The sequence below is a fragment of the Ambystoma mexicanum genome, chromosome 3p, assembly GCF_040938575.1.
Source record: "Ambystoma mexicanum isolate Mex_15411 chromosome 3p, UKY_AmexF1_1, whole genome shotgun sequence".
NCBI lineage: Eukaryota > Metazoa > Chordata > Amphibia > Caudata > Ambystomatidae > Ambystoma > Ambystoma mexicanum.
In genome coordinates, this window is record NC_090925.1 from 767,575,480 (window position 1) to 767,592,924 (window position 17,445).

Here is a 17,445-nt window from a genome sequence, read left to right on the forward strand (position 1 = left end):
GGCTCTTGCTGAGAAGGCTTGAGTGTGTAACATAACATATTGCCATGAAAAAGAAGGGTATGCACAGAAAGTGTTGATGCAGAAGTATTATTATTGCATGTATAGTACTGCATAAGGTTCAGTCGCAGCAGGGCTACCGCCTTGCCTGCAATCCATAGTGACAGCTGCACAACTGTACAGTCCTCTTAAAACAGTGTTAGGTTCTCCCATTATTGTATCAGTGCCCCATGCTGATACTGCATTATTGTTAAAGAGTAAAATACAACACTTGCCTTCATCATGACTTAAAATATACAATATGATATGATAGGTTATTTATAACGTGCTTAATACCCAGAGGTTTCAAAGCGCGGACCCGGGATTCGAACCTGTGTTGCTCCGTGTTGTCTTGTTTCCAAGGCGAGCATGTTGCCGCTGAGCTATCCTCCCGAGACATGTGTTCATGATATGTGTTCATTTTACTGTATTCTCCCAATGTAACCTTCACACTGTGTCCAGTATTAAATCCAGCCTCACTGGAAGGTCTGCCTGGTGATGAGCCCCACAATTGTATGATTATGGTGATGACAGCAGCATTTATTAAGCTATGACAGATTTACTTGAAGTCACATTACAAACCCCAGATGAGGAATACTACGTAGATGGTTCTTGTTTACACAATGACAGCAGAGAGTTACAATCTGGGAATGCGGTGTCTAGTTCTCATGCAGAAGTAGAAAGCGCTCAGCTACCCGATGTGGTCTCTGCATCGGTGGCAGAACTATAGCTAAGGGCAAGAGGGGTACTGTTTTTACTGATTCCTGCCATGCATTTGGAGTAGTGCAGGACTATGGGATGCTGCGGAAGGAAAGCAGGTTCTTAATGGCAGTTGGTACTCCTTTTAAAAATGCTTCTTATGTGAATGCCATTATTGTATCCTTAATGATGCCCACATTTGTATCAATAGTAATATGCACAGCACACCAAGCACCTGCATGTGACGTCACATAAGGGAATGTCCTTGTAGACCAAGTTGGGAGGGAAGCTCCCATTTATTTGGTTCCCTTGGGTGGGAAATGGTTACCACAAGTGCCTTTGATGGCTCCAGCTTATTCCACACTAGATGAACTGGCATTAATGCAGGAATGGGCCCTAGATGGTGAGAATGACTCACGGAGCAAAGCAGGTCTACTCTCCATGGCATTAAGCACTGGCATTCATGTAAAGGACACTAAGTTGTCTCAAAATCTCTTTTGCATTATGTTGCGTGTGTGCTCCAGGGAATAGCATGTGCCAGCAAAGTGGGGGTGATGGCTCACATATGAAAGTAATGCTATGCCTAAGGTTTCTTTTCAGGGTACAGAACCTTTGTCTCCAATGTTTGATTCTCAAACAGTTAAATGTGGGGAAAGGTGTGAATGCTGAGCAGGGGGCACACATCACTGGTAAATTGATGTAAGAGCTCTGTATGGTAATAAATATGGTACCATGTAATAATGTCCCCTCAAAAATAACGCCATGCAAAAGAATCGTCGAAAAAGTGCTGTTTTTTGCAGGGACATTATTAGATGGAACATGCGGGGGACACCCCTGCAGCTCCAAAACCCTTTTTTTCAGGAGGATCGGGGGACACTCCCGCATCCACCACTCCCCCTGTCCCCATGTATGGCACCACAACCTTTTCCCAGTGACATTATATACGGCGACCATATATATACGGATATCATTACCGGATACCATAAATATTCAGCAAAAGCTCCATTGCCCTTATCACCCATAATTAGCGGGGCTAATAGGCAGACAAAACAGTATGCTAAAAATTTGATCTCCAAAATATGAGCTGAAACTGCTTTGAAATGGCCAGATGCATTATGCGTCTCGGGAGGATAGCTCAGGGGCAACGTGCTCACCTTGGAAGCAACACAGGTTTGATTCCTGGGTCTGCGCTTAGAAACTTCTGGGTATTAAGCGCGTTATAAATAACCTATCATATCATTCATTACCTGTCGCTCTGATGGGCATGTGAGGAAATGAAAACAAAGTTACAGGTTTAGGCCCCCGTGAGATATGCACTTAACAGAAACCCTGCCATGGCCACTAAAGGGGTATTAACGTACAGTTTCTGGATGATGATGTGTTCGTGTATTGTCAAGAGCTGGTAAAAGTAGCAAAAAGCATGTTGGACTACTGATGACAAGGATGAACTTAACAAGGAGATGTGATTTTCTGAGGATTTTGTAATAAAAGTTTGTAAAAAAACTGTAAATTACAAAAAAAAAAAAAAAAAAAAAAGCATGTATTATCAGGTTTAACAGCCCCTGATGTGAGAATGTCCAGAGCCACTTTAGCCCTTTGGGCCAGGATCATGGGTGTTTATTAAGAAGTATCAGATGAAAACTTGCTGCAACCCAGATAGCGTGGTCCATGTTGGGTCCCACTGGTCAGGGACACTTGCCTGCATTGCCAAGATGTCCCAGCCTGGACTCATGCCAGCTTCCGTCCACAAGCAATGACGCCTGTTGAAACAGAACCTGCAAATTGTAATCCTAATTTTGCTTAGTGAAGCAGTGATTTTTCTGTTTAGCTGGAGCGCAGATGAGCGACGTTTCATGAAGTACTTTGCCGATAATGAGAGACGGACAGTTCAGCGAGAAATAAGGAGCGCTCAGGGGGTTACTGTTTCTTTAAAAATGTTATTTATTTATTTATAACGCGCCAACAGCCCGCAGAGGTGACAAAAAGACCCTCAACCCAAATGATGTTAGCCATTGTTGATCGGCAGCTGTCAAGGGAGGAGCCCAGAAGATAGGGAGGACCAGGTCAATTAATTGAAGGGAAGAGTCTTCAGCTTTTTGCGAAAAACAGCCAGATCTTTTTTCCAACCGTAGCTCCGTAGGTACGGCGTTCCAGACATGAGCTGTTAGAGTGGGGAAGGCGCGCCCATTTTGCTTTTGCTCGGTTACTACGTGGGATGACCAAGTACCCAAAATTGCTTGAGCGAAGCGATCTTGGTGGATTATATATTTTCAAGTGCTCTTTAATGTACGCAGGTGCGTTACCATGAATGCATTTATGAGCCAGAGAGACTTAAATTGTATTCTCTTTTAGACAGCTAGCCAATGGAGATTTTTCCTAGCACCAGAGACATGTTCTTTCCTTGGAATATCACAAACCAAGTGTACTGCTTCATTTTGAAGAATGTGTAGTCTATTAACACAGTTCTTGTTTGCACCAATCAGGCATGATAATGGCTTTAACTAGGATCGCACAATTGTTGAATGATACAAAAGGTTTAATATGCGGTAGGACTCTAACCTGGTATTGAGAGTTATGTATAATTCCATTCATGTGCGTACCCGCGGCAAGGGATTCTTCCAAATGGACGCTTAAATATTTACTTTTTTTTGCGACTTCTACGTGGTTCCATTTGATAACCATAGTGGCATGTTCCGGAGCAAGACTATCTCTAACTTGTAAGGAGCTGAAAATCACCAGCTCGGTTGTTTTGCATTTCAGACACACCCTGTGATTCAACATCCAGGCTTTAACCATCCTGTAGATGTGTTCTAATCTGTTACAATATTCAATGTAAACCACACTCAGATGGATCCCGCCTACTGCTGAAGAGATTGGTTATTGGCCCTGGTGGAAATGACTTTCCATTGTTGTATGACAGGGAGGAAATGCAGAACTGCATCCTGGGAGTATTGTATAACATATTAACTAGGACGTATGCCTAGGGCCAGTAGGTGCGTGTTCTGTCAAACACTGTCAGCCTGTAGGACACTGCAAGAACTGATCCCAAATTGGAGGGTAAAGAGCTTCTTATGAGGGCAGCATCTGATTCAGCTTGCGCAACGAAAAAAAAAGAGGGTTACAAAAACAGATAATTTCTCCAAAATTGGTACCAAGGTTTAAACAATCAGTGTGGCCAGACCTGCTAATTTCACAAGCTATCTGTACCCTTATTCAGTTAATACTTTATTGCCCCCAAAGACTAGGTTATTGAAAAAGTTATTTATAGTGAAACCTCAAACGCCTGGGTATAGAATTTTGAGCAATTGAAGGCACCCAGCGAGATCGATCATTCTCAGTATCACCCAAGGCTCACTGCAGATCTGTTTGCCAACCTTAAACTTCCAAGTGACATCTTATTTTCCAAATTGTTCACTAGTAGTGGCAATATGACTGGCAAAGTAGAAGGATATGCTAACTTTCAGAAGCAGAATGCGGAAAGATCTGAAAGATTGTTTTTGGATGGGGTGAATTCAATAGCGTCAACCAGAAATATTTGTCACAGAGCAATACATGATGAGAAACTAGGTCAGCTGCAAAAAGGCTACTGGATTAATAACAGGCTCCCAATTATCCAATATAGATGGAAGATTTGGGTAACTTTATTTCATCGAAAGGTTAAGTCAGACGGTGTTAATGAGTCTTATACCTAACGTTACAATAGCAGGCCGAAGAATCCAAAGGGAGAAATTAAATCTACCTGAATGATCAGCTGAGATCTGTCTTAGATAACATGCATCACCAGTCCTGGCCACATACGTTGAATGAGGATTCTGGAGTCCTAGTGTTGTTATGGCCCTGGAGGAATATGTGGAAGTTTTTCAACTGGCAGTGCGATCTTGAAACAGTAAGGTTCACCGTCAACACCTATGGGCCTGTCCGAGGGATGTGGCCTCCAACGTACTGGGCTAAGGCTGGAAATCTAGTGCATGCTGCAAATGGGACTGGTTGGTCCACAAAGAGGTCTACAACAAACAGGTCCAAGGAGAATCCAGCTATTATGTGGTAAGGGTTCAAGAAATGAAACAAGACATGTGGACCGGAATCGGGTAAAGATTGGGCTCTATCGCAGAGAGTGCATCCATGGCTCCCATGTATGGAAAAGATGAAGCTAGGTCATGTACTGACTGTATAAGGTCAGATTTGCTGGGAAGGAGAGGACAAAGGTGTGTTGCTAAGTGAAACTCAAATGTTTGTTGCAGACAATACCTGTGTTCGCCAAATGGAAAAGTTACAGACTGACGTCAATTTTGCATTGTTGACTATGTGTCATGCCCGCGCCGCTGGCGCATGCATTGGCAACCATCATGGACTACTTGGTACTCATTTATCCTTCTAATACTTTTTGAACAACTCCTATTCACACCTTGGTCTTTTATTTCCATTTTCTCAACTTAGGTTCTTTCTTATTTTATTCAATTAACTACATTTACCATAATGCACCTGGCTACAGTCCTCAATTCCTGGCTATTCTCATTTATCGTTATTGGGACCACAATCCCCAGAAGCCCTAGTGGTCAGTGCTGCTTCCACCTGCTCAGGACCAGAGAGGGAGGAGGCAGATTGTCTTCAGGTGTGCTGGTCCAGGTGCTGTCAATTAGCCTGCCTCAGAACAGGGCGGGGCTGTATAGAAGCAGCTGCCTGCAGGAGCACAGGGTCTTGCATCTTGAGATCTCCCCGCTCCTGTTTGCCTTGACCCTTTACTTTGTATGCTGTTCCTGTTGCTGCATTATCCTGTTTTGATCCAGTGCCCTTTCCGGGCTCCCTGCCTTGCAGCCGATCACGCTCTGCTGCCTTCTACCTACAGCCCTTGTCCTCTAGGCTACCTGCCTTGCAGCCTATTACAGTCCTCTGCAGCCCTCTACAGTCAGCTGCCCTGCTCCTCTGGGCTCACTCATTGCTGCCCTGCTCTTCTGGGCTCCTTGCCTTGCAGCCTGCCTCACTCGGGCTGCCTACAGTCCTTGTCCTCTGGGCTCCCTGCCCTGCAGCCTGCCTCACTCCGGCTGCCTACGGTCCTTGTCCTCTGGGCTCCCTGCCCTGTAGCCTGCCTCACTCCGGCTGCCTACGGTCCTTGTCCTCTGGGCTCCCTGCCCTGCGGCCTGCCTCACTCCGGCTGCCTACAGTCCTTGTCCTCTGGGCTCCCTGCCCTGCAGCCTGCCTCACTCCGGCTGCCTACAGCCCTTGTCCTCTGGGCTCCCTACCTTGCAGCTTGCAACCCTCTGCTGTCTCCAAGCCCTTGTCCTCTGGGCTCCCTACCTTGCAGCCTGCACCTCTTCGCTGCCTACAGCCCTTGTCCTCTGGGCTCCTTCCTTGCAGCCTGCTCCCTCCGCTGCCTACAGCCCGTGTCCTCTGGGCTCCTTCCTTGCAGCCTGTCTCCCTCCGCTGCCTACAGCCCATGTCCTCTGGGCTCCCTGCCTTGCGGCTTGCTACACTCCTCTGCCTTACAGCCTGTTTTACACTTAGCTGCCTATAGCCCTGCTCCTCTGGGCTCCCTACCTCGCGGCCCTATTCTTTTGGGCTCTCTGTCTGTCGCCCACTACTAATCTCTCTCTGTCCTGTTCTTCTGGACTCCCTGCCTTGCAGCCTACTACAGTCCTCCGCAGTCCACTACAGTTTGCCTGCACCTAGCCCCACTCTTGACTGCAGACCTGCTTCCTACTTTGCAGCCCTTCTGTTTTCCTGACTGCTGCTCCCTTGTTCTCTTCCTTGAGTCCTCTGTACTCCACCTTAGGTTATCTACTTCAGTCTAACTGCCTTTCCTTCATTTCCTTCTGCTAGATTGCTCATTGACTTCCTTTTCGCTGGATATATCTGTTCTTGTCTTCTCATGTGTCTTATGTAATCCGTTTGTACAGAGCTTGTCTGTTGGTTTCCGGCAGGCAACCTCTCCCCCTTCCATTGTCGTGTTTTCAGTGTTACAGACACCCACTGCTGTTGTTCCCAGCCATGAGCATACAGCGTGGGCCTCAGTTATAGCAATCTGTGCAGAAGGCTGGAGTTTCCTAAGGTTCGTGGAACACTCTTTCCCATTTCAGCCTACACTCCAAGAGGGAATCCAGTTTGTTTGTACCTTTGTATCTTTTGCCCCTTTTGGCTCACAGCTACAGTTTCCTACTCTTCTTTCTTGTTGAACTTCCTGCTGTGTTTGCTTATCTGCTACCTTACTTCGGCACAGCCACCCAAAACCTACTTGGGTACCCTGTGCCACTCTTGACAGAGTGCCATTCCTGACACTATGACTGAAAGACGATATATTTTGCCATGCAGGATTGAAAATCAAAAAAGACACGAAGTAGGAAGTGATTTTGAATTGGTCCATTACCATCCCTTACCAATTTGATAATGTGTTGGAATCGCCGCCTGAAGTGCAAAAACTGTCGGACATTAAAAAAGGAATTTGTGTGTGTTTCGGTCAATGTATGATTGTGAGAAGAAAGCATTCCACTTAGCACAGGAACAGTTACTCTCAGTATCATCGCGGATCAATTGTGTCATTGCGCCAAGACCCTCAAATGGTCCAATTCACTTATGTCAATTAATTTGGTCATCTCAATCTTTACCACTGCTCTCCTCGTTTTCATCGGTTGGTGCTGCTACAGTAAGAGCCCCCAAAATGTACATATTCAAAAGGAGCCAATGCTTCCCACAAGAGTAGACAGCAGAGAAATGGTGTCCGTCAAAGAATGGGGAGAAGAGAAGATGAAACACAGGCTGATGTGCTAAAGGTGATGATGACTGTTGATTACTTGTGATGGCAAGCTTCACATATGTATACTGCCTGACACTGAGATAAAAACGAATTAAACAGGATCAGGGAAGAAAGGGGTGCATGCAACCGGGGGGTTGAGATGGAAAGAAACAGTATCCCACAAATGGGAACGAAATCAATAAAACCTTCAGCAAGCGTGCTTTGTGCATCTCAGACTTTGGCTTTTGTAAACTACACGGAACACACGCCAACACTCCAGCAACAGAAGCCCGAACTACAAACACTCCGTCCTCTCTCCCCGTTAGGGCCTACACTCATCAGAAAACGGAAATTGCCTGCACACAACACGTGGAACGGCCAGATCATGCTGAAACAGAAGATGGCGATAGGGTAAAATACACATAATTGCAAGCACATTGCACAATTCGTCATTGCACAAAACACGCATCTCCGCATACGGAAGCAGACAATCCAAAAAGAAAATGAAAATACGCTGTGACATTATAGAGCGATATGTGAGCAGAGTCTGTGAAAAATACACAAGTAAAAAGGCATCCGAAAATTAAGCACTGTGAGTGTACACATACACCAGCCGGGCTGACCAGATGCACGAAACACACAATTTCCTTGGAAATAGGAATCTGCGAGACGTACACTCGCACGAAAACAACCGGGCACGCATAAGCAGGCACAGACACGTGACACACTTTGCCAAAAAATTTGAAAAGAAGCCGAATGAGTTGAAAATGCACCTTTTAAAGCGAGTTAAGATACTGCCTAATACTAGTTGGAAATCCCATTGTTAAGTTTAAGACAGGTAGTCCAGTGCATTTCTCGTATTGGGTGCCCGTCACCAAACTTTCCCCAACAATATGTATATTTTCTTTTTTTTGGTGGGGGGGGGGCAGTTTTGTGAGAAATATATCGTGGAATCCTCTCGTTTCTGTATTATCCATTCGCCTTCTGCATTCTTCCCTTGTGGGGATTTGTTGTTACTCTCAGCTACCACACCCCACAAACCCGCTTCCCAGCCCGCCCCAACTCCAGTGGTTGCTGATGTTTCCCCTGACAGCCGCTTATCGTCATACCATCTGGAGTCCTCTTTGATAGGAGGACGATCTCCTTGAGGGACCGCCAAGTTTACTTGTTTTCGATGTCGTTATGTACAACAGCCACCAGATGGCGCCGCTCCTCCCTGCACGTTTGTTGTGGTAGAAGTCGCGAGCCTACCAGTCCCTCCCAATCCCAGTGACGCTGGCGGAAGATGCCTCGCACCTGAGCTCTGATTTCTCGGTATCCGCCCTCAGGGAAAGCGGCCCAGGAAGAAGACAGACCAGAAGCGGCCCGAAACTAGGGGAAAACAAACTTTCGGAGGCGGAGACGGGAACTTCCTAGGAAGAGAAACAGTCGCTGGGGAACACTGGCATCACTTGGCAGAGTCTGGCACCGTCTGAGAACCCTGGAGCAAGCGGTGCACCTGTCGCCATAGGAGCAGCTCCGTCATAGGTAAGTGCACTTCATTGCTGTAAAGGGGATCACTCGGGGGCTTAATGCGCCTGTCTTAGAGATCTTTGTGTAACTTTCTGGTCACAGGGTTCCATCCTTGTAAGGTAGCTCAGTGGGTTAATGTGCCTGGCTGGCACACATGTTATTATGATATGCTTTTACAGGGCAAACATAGCTCGGGAGAAACGACCTGCTCTACAGGTCATCAAGTAAACATTAGTAATATGTATCACATTGCACTATAGAGATGGGCTGGGGGTACATAAGATACCCAAAATCTAGGCTACAACAAGGTGTAGTTGGAAGAGCCAGCTTTTCAGTTTGTCCGTAAACTGAAGGAAACTGGAGCAGTCTGGGTTGCCACCGGGATGAAGTACCAGCGTGTAGTGTGAGAAGGACTGTTTTTCTAGAGTTCTCCTTGCAGCCAGTCAGGGGTGCAATGAATCCTAAATTTCAGGGGGTGGGGGGAGGGCGCTAACCCAACGAATGTTGGGAGATGCGCCAACTTCAGAGACAGTGGGGGAGGGGCAAACTTATTGGTGTGGGGCATCTAACTTCTTTATGCATTCTAATGAGACTATCCTAGTGCAGTGTCAATGTTACAAGCAGTTCACTCTAAGTCTGAAAGCATTCGCCTTTGCTAACAGCTAAGCCCAGGGGCTGTTTAGCATCTGTGTCCTTTTCTGTTTGGCCACAGCTGTGTACGTCAGCCAGGTCGAGTCAACATAGCTGAAAATGGCAGGGGGTGGGGGAGGGGCTGAAGCCCGGGTAGCTTGATGGTGGTCTGCCACTGCCGCCAGTCTAATTTTTCAGCTTGGTGATAGTCTTACTGTGAGGTGACTGTGTGCCACACAATGTTTTTAGTTTGCCCATCAGGTAGGCTGGCATACAGGCAGTAGTTTTCTTGTGTATAAGGCATGTGGTTTTGAACTAGATTCCAGCTGAGATGAGGGGCCAGTCAGTGCTTTAAGTGGGCCGGGACCTGCCCGGGCCACGCCCCGGCAGTCTCCAAAAAGTGGGGCTGAGCCGGGGCCCCCCAGTCCTACCGCAACATTGGCAGGACACATTATCTCGCCGCAGCCGCGGCGGGAGCTGCGCCCACCATGAAGTCCTTCAAGCTGAAAGAAGGGGCAGCCAGCCACAGCGACGCTGTGACTGGCTGCCACTTCCGTCATTCATAGGAACTGCCTCGGGTGACCCCTCGCATGAGGGGTCACCAGAGGCAGTTACTGTCCCTTTGTTTCCCCAGGTCACCGAGGCATCTTCCACCCCCGGCAAACCTGGGGATTCCTCGAAATATTTTGAGGTTTCATAAAAGATGGCTTTAATTGTGTACTTTTTCAAGCCATCTTTTATAAAACCTGAAATGTTTAAAAAAGATGACCTGAAAATTACGCAAACCATAAGGTACGCACACAAATATATATAAATGTTATATATTTGTGTGCGTACCTTACTATGGGTTGTGTACTTTGCAAGCCATCTTTTATAAGGTACGCACACAAATATATAACATTTATATATTTTTGTGTGCATACCTTACGGTTTGTGTACTTTTTTAGGCCACGCCCCTCCCACAAGCCACACCCCCAAATGAGGGCAAACCATCGATTTTCTTACCCCACTTAAAGCCCTGGGGCCAGTGTAGTTTGTGCAGGGTGGGGGTGATGTGGTCACATTTCCGAGAGCCAGTGATGAGGTGAACCCTAGCATGGTGGGACGCTTTGAGGGGGCGGGGGTCAGGTGAGTAACCGGTAGCCCTGTAAAGAGGGCATGACCCCCGTCTATATGCAATATCACTAGGACCTGCACCACCATTCCCAAGTCTTTTTGCGGGAGGAAGGTCTTGCTCTTGCAGAGTAGAGAGATCTGATACCAAGCCGTTTAAGCCTTCCGTGTTGCGTTGTTGGAAGGAGAGAGTGCTATCCACAATCAAGGCTAAACATTTTGCTTGGTGAATGTGTAGGTCGAACCTGTCCAATTGCATTTCGTCCAGCCTTCTTTAAGTGGATCCCTGCTTGGAGGGTCGGTCTAGCAGTAAGAATTCAGGAGGTAAGCTTTAAGTTGGCACTGGTCATCCATGTTTAAGTGATTGCAATGCATGAGTGTAGACACGCGATATCTTGTGGGTCCTAGACCTTTAGTCGCAAGTACAACTGTGTATCATTGCATTTTGGTGTATCCTGGTGTTGGGCTCATCTAGGAGTGAGCCCAGCAGTTCCGCACGGGGGTTAAAGATGATTGGGGAGAGACTGGAACCCTAAGGGACTCCACAGGCAGCATTTGGACCTGAGGGAGCCTATCTGGTCTGCCTGACGGGTAAGATGTGAACCATTTCACGACTGAAAAGCCCATCCTATGTGCAAGGAGGGTGAGTAGAGTGCAATGGTCAACCATGTCGAACGCAGCCGAGAGGTCCAGGAGGACCAGCATGAGCAAGTCTCCTTTTTTTGATAATCTGAAAGGCGTCGTCGAACAGCTGGATGGTGCTGAATTTTGGGGTGGAACCCAAATTGCTTGGTTTTTCTAAGTAATTGGCTAGCAACTACCTTCTCGATTACTTTGTTGATAAATGGGAGGCGTGTGATTGGCAGATAGTTTGCTCATTCTTCTGGGGTGCAGGTGTATTTTTTCCAAAGTGCCCCTTGTTTTGAGGACATCGAGGCAGTGACCAATCTAAGAAGAGCAGCAAGGGCAGGATCAATGAGTTGTTTAAGGGTGATGGCCCTGAGGATACCGTCTGTGTTCGAGGTCAGTTTTTTAAATTTTTTTCAATTTAAAATGTTTTCACATTTTCTTACATCCTTCATGAAAATATCCATGATTGTATAGTCCCAAGTCATCCCAGCACCGGAAAGAAAAGAAGGAGAAAACGAAAAATAGACAGAGTTGGAGAAGACAGAAAGAAGATATTATAAAGTCCACATCTATCCTTTCGTTAAGTTGGTGTTCTGCAAGAATTGGGTCACTGCGATGGTCTCGTGCGTTCTCTCTCCCTCCATTAGGCAGTTCCACCAAAACTCCTCGTCATAATGGGATATGCCCTCAAATAGGTGTAACATGTGAGTTGACCTCTCTTTTTCCAGTCCTATGCAGTCCAATATGAGATGACTGATGGTTTCCTTTTCATCTCTCTTATCACAAAACCGATACAGGCTAGAGGTTGAGATCCCTCTGATTGCTCTAACCTCATTTGTGGAGATAATATTTAGCTGTGCTCTCATGAATGTTTGTCGCGATTGACAGTTTGGAAATGTCATTGAGTATGGTCTTGTATCGTTTAATTTCCTGCTGCTCAAAAGCAGGTGTGAGACTGATTTATATGCCACTGCTAAGTACTTAGTTTTTATCCAGTCCCATGTTTCCAATTTCCTGGTCACTTTTGTCGGATTGTTTGCAAGTTCGAGTTCCGTAGATCCTATTTCTTTCAGAGTATCCTTAGCCCTCTGAGCCCATGGTTTCAGTAGGCTTGATTTCGGATCGTGCAACTCGTTGTGATTAATGTCTACAAGTTTCAGCCGTGGAGAGATGATCAGTTTTCTGAAAAGACTCAAATGGTTTCTATCACGGATTGCACCTATGGATGAAATACAAAGTTCCCTTCTAATCAGAACCATTGGTGTTGATGGCGGCAGGTTCAGCAGAGTCCTCCAGAAATAGCTTTCGAGCAGCTTCTGCCAGAGGTTATCGGGGAGAGTCAGGAAAGCTTCTGTTCCATATAGGATCGAGGGCACAACTTTTGTTCTATAGAACACAATGATTGGTTGTAGCGAGAATTTACAGAATTTTCTTTTGATTCTTTTCACCTGGGCAGTTAAGCGTTTCGTCTTCTCCCACAGTTTTGATTGCATGTTCTTGTCCGTTGCGTTGTTACTTAAAGTGACCCCCAAGTATTAGAATTCTTCCACCGTTTGGATTTTTACGCCTTCCAAACGCCATGAAAATTTGACCTTTTGATGATTTATGGAATGTCAGTATCTGTGTTTTAGAGGTATTAATTTCCAAGTTATTTGTTCTTATATATTCGCTCAAGGCGTCCAGCTGTCTTTCAAGACCTATTGGAGTTTGGTCTATAATGATTAAATCGTCCGCATATAGAAGACGTGAGATGGTTAAGCCGCCCAGTTTTGGTGGAAAGGATCTAACCTGAGACTATGTGTCTTTGAGATCCCATAAAAACACACAGAATAAATTTGGTGCCAAGGGGCAGCCCTGCTTCACTCCTCTTGACGTAGGAATAGGTTTGGAAATAGTGCCTTGTTGGTTTAATATTACAGATATTGATGTTTCCATATGTAGGGCTTGAACTTGTTCCAGAATGTAGACTTGGCATTTATTTCTTTCCAGCTTTTTCCATAGAAGCTCTCTGTTGATCTGAACCAGGTCGACAAAAGCCACATAAATTGTTGACCCTCCTGCCCTTGTTTTCTCCTTTAAGGTGTTGATTAGGAGAATATTTTCTAAGGTTCCGAGGTTTTTGGCGAAACCCGCTTGAGAATGGTCAGAGACATTTGCTTCTTCAGCCCCAGATTGGAAAGCATCAAGTAACGTGGACCCATAAAGCTTGCCAATTACATCGAGCAAAGCTATCGGTCTGTAGTTCTTTGGATTGTCTCTAGGGCCCGCCTTGTAAATTGGAACAATTGTTGCATTTTTCCAGGATAATGGCACTGACTTCGTTTTTATAATTCTGTCAAAGACTTCTTTGATGAACACTGCCCATTGTTCCGGGGCTTGTTTCAAATGTGCATTTGTTAAGGCGCTCTTGAGTTTTTTAGTTTACGGATTTTCATTTCTATAGAAGTTACATCGGTAGGTTTCTGACTTAAAGTGAGGTTGTTGATACTGAGTTTGGATTTTGGAAAAGATCTATAAAATGGGACATTCATTTCTGTTCCCCTACACAGTTACTTAGTGTGTTTACCGTAGTGGTTGTTGATGATTTTATTTTTTGCCAAAAATCTCTTGAGTTCCGACCGTTTAGCAGCCGGACTAGCGCCTCAGCATCTGCAAGCTACATTGCCGCTTTGTGCGCCTTTAGCCAATTTGTGTAACTCTTCTTTGCTAAGGCTGCGGCCTGTAAATCCTTAAGATATTTTGTTTTTTTCGCCAGTTCTCCTTTCTTCGACCAGGGCCTTGTCATATGTATGTATAAATCCAGCCAGATTGAGTTTAAGTTGTTCACCGTGTGAGGTCCGTTTTAAGGATGCAAGGGTGTACAGGAGGGCCTCAGGCGACTGGGGAGAGCAGTTGCTCCAGGGTTGGATGGCCCGAAGGGTGGTATAAATAAGGTCAGGGGTCCAAGGATTTGTAGCCCTCCATGAGGAGTTTGATTGTAAAGAGCTTGTTGATAAAGAATATATTGATAACCAGGCATGCAACGCCATTGCGCTGTCCGGGTTTCATCCCCCCTTGAAATTTGAGCTGAGGGGCGGCGGCTTTAAAGTGTTACTGTGTTCGTGCAGAACGCAGCAACACTTCAAAGCTGCAAGTTTCAGGAAAGGGTTCCATCACCACACTGCCTAACAAAAATGAAATGCTCGCATCAGCCCCCTCCCCACGGATGCAAGCGGACATACATCAACGTTATGTGCCCTTTCACATCCGAGGGGAGGGGTCTGAGGAGCACACTTGCTTTTTGTTAGGCAGAGAGGCGAGGGAAGTCTTTTCTGAAACTAGCAGTGTGAAAGGGTGTTTGTTGCATGTTGGCGTATTATGTATGTCTGCAAAATTAGTGTGTATGTAATGTATGTATGTATGAATGAGTGTATGATGTATGGGGGCTGGGTGTGCATGTAAATGAGTGAGTGTATGGTCTATGGGATGTGTAATTGTGTGTGTGTGTGTGTATATATATATATATATATATATATATATATATATATATAATTTGTGTGTGTGCGCGCTTATGTGTAATGCTGGACCGAGGAGCTAATTCTGGCGGGTAGAGGGTGGGGGATGTGGTGGTTGGTAGGAGCAGGACGGCTGGGTAAAAGGGGGCTGTGATACATGGGCTCCCCGCCAGACAAGCTTGGGGGCTAAAACGAGGGGCGGAGCCACTAAGTTTGTCCTGCCCAGTTTCTAAAGTTGCCACGCCCATGAACAGTTATCCCCGGCCCCCGAAATGTAGGTTTCGTTGCGCTCCTGTTGATAACCTCACACTTCTCCCGTGATTTTGGTACCCCTGGGTCTAGTGTGTTTAACTTGCTGGTCATTGGTTGCAATGTTAGTAAAATAGATCAGTGGGCTAAACACCTGCTGCAGAGATGGGTGCATAACCTGCAGCAGTTCACAGATTTGACTCATCTGTTCATTGGTCCTAGGTGAACCAAAGCAGGATAATTCATTTGTGTAATAAACTTATTATAGACTGAGACCAGGGAAAATTGGATAGAAAGTGAGTTACGAGTCATCTAATTCCCTATTCACCCACAGGGAACAACCTTTAGCCAATCGGGTGGCTGGAACAGTGGGCGAGAATATACATTCTCCACCCGCTGTTCCAGCGAACCGAGGTCCTTCCCCGGGTGGCGCAATTTTGATTTATGTGGGGAGGCAACAGGGAGCCTCCCCCTTACCTGCAGGACCAGAGCTTCATGCTCCGGTCCAGCATACCGCCTGCCCCGGCTGCCATAGACGTGGAAAAGGGAGTCCCTTTTTTTACCGATGGCGCTGGCAATTTTTCTTTTTTTCCCCCTGCGGAAATGGCAGCCAATCTCCAGAGGAAAATAAAGAAAGCCATTCGCACCCAGGGATGAGAATGGCTTTCGCGCACTGGCAGAGGTTGGGGCTAACGTGACGGGTAATGGCACGCAGCCTGCACAGAGTCCATTGCTTCAATCCGTCCTACCATGGCTCGGGCTGCGGGCCATTTCAGGCCATGTCCGCCCCAACCCCCTTGCTGGGGCGTGAAAGTGCTATTCTATTGGGAGCACCGTTCTTTTCATTAATTCATTCGAGTGTACCTTGGTTAATGCCTTTGGGTACCACACGTACAATACAGATGTTCCGAAGTAAATAAACGATTAAATAACTAAATAAAAAACAAATCTCTTGAGGTTTCTAGAACACCTATATAGGAAAAACCCAAACAGTGACTCTAAAAAAGAATTCCTCACCATCTCCAAAACCTACAAACTCGGAGTGTTTAAGCATAAAGCAAATTCTCTCAATCAGCGTATTATCAACGCGGCCTCTTACAGCAAAGAACTGTTTTCCATCATCAGAAAACTAGACGCCCCCATTACACCGCCCAACCCAGTCACCGCAAGCAAAACTTGGTGTACTACCATTCAGCATGCTTTAGCTTCCAAAGTAAACACCCTCCAAAACAAAATTGTCCAGCAAAGAAAACTCCTAGCACATACTGCCGAGCTTCCATCCATATCACAGCTAGACACCTATGCTCAACATACTGCGATGTCACGTATCAGTGGTATCCACCCCCAAGTCCTAAAGACCATAGCCTCGCCGAAACCCTCCAACTGGAAAGGCGGCAACTGCCCCCCTAAAATAGTTAAGGCCTGTGCACCCTCACTTTCCCCCATCATCACCAAATTCATTAATGCTTCATTCAACACCAATTCCATTCCTGGAGGCATTAAAGAAGCATGGCTCACACCCCGCCTCAAAAAGCCCACCAACTACAGACTAATCACCACGGTGCCCTTTCTGCTTAAAATCGCAGACAAAATCGCCTATACCCAAGTCCAGTCCCATCTTGAAAATAACCATTTGCTAGGAGATAGACAATCGGGCTTCCGCCCCAGGCATTGTACTGAAACCGCCCTACTGGACCATTCAGGCAACCTCTGCATCCTACGACTATTGGACTTATCCGCCTCACTCTAGCCAACAACTTCCACTTCTCAAAAGAAGCAACCACCTGGATCAAATCAGTTATGGCAGACCGTACCTCGAGAGTAGCCATAGATGACGAAGCTGCTGACCCTATAGCAGTCCCGCTCGGCGTCCCACAAGGATCCTGCTTCTCACCCACCCTCTCGACGCCATGGGAGTAATATACACCAATTTCACCGATGAAACACAGATACGTATTCCCATCACAGGCAATCTTGAACAAGCCCCTATCTGCATAAACAATATTGACTCACTCATCCAGAACTGGATGGCAACAAACAGCCTATGCCTAAATGTAGAAAAACAGAGATCCTTCCAGTTGGCACCACCACCACCGCCTGCCTGAACAAGCTACACCCAGGCTACACGTCCATAGTCCTAGATGGCATCCCAATCACTATCTCTAAACATGTGAAAACCCTAGGCGCACACCTCGATTCTAATCTCACCATGTGCAAAGACATTAGCGCTCTCGCTTCATCCTCTGCCCACACATCCAAACTTATTGCCCTGAGTCGTCCTTTCCTCGTGCCCCAAAATTGCATCACACTATCGAGGGCCCCCATTCGAGCAACATAAGACTACTGCAATGTACT

General features: G+C 46.2%; 1 protein-coding gene across 2 annotated transcripts in view; it reads left to right on the forward strand.

Moving 5' to 3' along the window:
- The first annotated feature begins 8,750 nt into the window (after positions 1–8,750).
- The window catches only part of BICDL2 (BICD family like cargo adaptor 2), a 268,403-nt gene continuing 259,708 nt past the window's right edge, over positions 8,751–17,445 (forward strand). For both annotated transcript variants that reach the window (XM_069651703.1, XM_069651704.1), the window contains exon 1: positions 8,751–8,989. The gene's annotated coding sequence lies outside the window, so the exon portion shown is untranslated. The remainder of the gene's footprint in view (positions 8,990–17,445) is intronic.